This window comes from Aedes aegypti, unplaced genomic scaffold (assembly GCF_002204515.2).
Source record: "Aedes aegypti strain LVP_AGWG unplaced genomic scaffold, AaegL5.0 Primary Assembly AGWG_AaegL5_hic_scaff_1638_PBJ_arrow, whole genome shotgun sequence".
Taxonomy (NCBI): domain Eukaryota; kingdom Metazoa; phylum Arthropoda; class Insecta; order Diptera; family Culicidae; genus Aedes; species Aedes aegypti.
In genome coordinates this window covers 937-2,746 of record NW_018735093.1, presented here as the reverse complement: position 1 = coordinate 2,746, position 1,810 = coordinate 937, and the positions used below count along the sequence as shown (strand labels likewise).

General features: G+C 38.2%; 1 long non-coding RNA gene across 1 annotated transcript; it reads right to left on the bottom strand.

The window, feature by feature from the left end:
• Nucleotides 1-361: 361 nt before the first annotated feature.
• LOC5579449 lies at nucleotides 362-1,326 on the bottom strand. The gene is made up of 2 exons (XR_002502939.1): nucleotides 1,158-1,326; nucleotides 362-1,098 (listed from the first exon to the last, which is right to left on the bottom strand). It is a non-coding gene; the product is annotated as an uncharacterized LOC5579449 (long non-coding RNA).
• Nucleotides 1,327-1,810: the final 484 nt, after the last annotated feature.

Below are 1,810 nucleotides of genomic sequence, written 5' to 3'. Positions count from 1 at the left end.
CCATTTGTTACACCACACATATTAATTGAGCGATAGTCAAGAAATCATTTTAGAAAAGTCTCAATTTTATTGCATTTGACATTAACGCTCTAAGGTGGGTCCCAGATAACCGTAGCGGTAAACGCGTAGCTATAAGGCAAGACAAATCAGAGCTTAATAATTGTGGAAGTGAGAATCGAATCGATTCAGAAACAACGATGTTAAGGATTTGATTAAATCTGTGAATCGATTCGATGTTTAAAATATGGATTGATTAATTAACATCGATGTTTTGAACTCCTACCCCGAGTCTTTCCATAACGACAAAATAACTTATTAATGGGAACGGAGGTTTGTGGAATTTATACATTATATGGAGAAATTATGGGCAGCTATTCCTAGAGATAGGTAAAATTTTATTTTAACTTACATTCATGAATTTTTGCACGCAAACTTCTTTCAACTAGCATCTTCCATTGCGAGATCGTGTTCGCTTCCTAGACAAACGAGATCGACTACGCGTCCGGGAAGTTCTTTGGCGGGAGCGAGACCTTGTCCGTGTTCGTGACTGTGACCTCGAACGGGATCGCGCTCTTCTCTGTCTAGCAGCACGCATTCGCTGACGGACCTTTTCCTCCGCGGCCTGTCGACGATGTATTGCTATGGCTTGACGTTGTGCCAGAGGGCGCCGACTCCAACCGGGACCACAATCAACCGTCTTTTTCCACAGGCGGTTCAAAATTGGAGTGAATTTACGGCGAGTAGCCGGTGGAAGAGCTGGAGTGTCTCGAAGATCCGCTGTTGAGGAAGCACCCGCATCTTGAAGATTTGCTGGAGTTCTAGTTCGAGAAGGATCCTTGATGTTCGCCATTTTGTTTTTTCGAGAAGTTTTGAGTGATTCTAGCTCATGCAAAATTGCTTGCAATTTAGACTGAAAATTTACATCTCCTTCGCTATTGGGATCCAGAGCTAACTCGAACATTCCTGAAGATCTTTTGATTAGTCCTAGCTTGCAACCACGATCCAGATTTGCGGAAATGTCCATTTTCAGATTTAAAGATTTGGATGCGAGTTCTGAATAACAGCTTTTCAATTTCTTGTAAATTTCGTCAAACGTAACTGTGAATTTGATAAAATACTTAATTTAAAATAATTCCAACCTTCTGCATTATAACTACCGTATCCATCATGGGTACTCAAAATTCCAATGATTGTCGGGAACATGATTTAGTGCAGAGAACTGAAAGGAATCCTTCTGTTTAAATGAATTCAAACAAATGCTTGTTTCTTTCTGGTTGGTCAAATAATGGAAATTGGCATGAACCCTTTGACGCAGCTTACTAAGATACAAACCGTTATGAACTTTGAACAGTTGTTTAAAGTCAATTAATTGCAAATGTTCTTCAAATTGCGCATTTAAATTTGCTAAGAATTTAAGTTGAAATTTAATCGTCTCAAAATTTGGTTCAAAAATACTGTCAAAGAGCTGATAGTGTTTGACAATTTCAACAATTCAGTCCAATTTTCATTGGATGACGTCGGACAAACCAAAAAAGTCCTTGGACAAACTGTTTAGTGGATGCACAGGGTATCTTGAAGTTTTATTTTGTCAGAAAACTCCTTGGAAAACTCTAAACGGAAGCGAAACAAAGTGCTATCAAACGTACACATCAAACCCAATATTAGCAATGTTTTGCTGAAATTTTCCGTAAGCAGAATTTAGTGAAAAGAATAATCAAGACTAAATTCAGCAAAGTATGGGTTAAATTTAATAGCAAAACAAAAATATTCGCAAATGCATTTAGTAGTTGCCCCATTGAGATTATTGAAA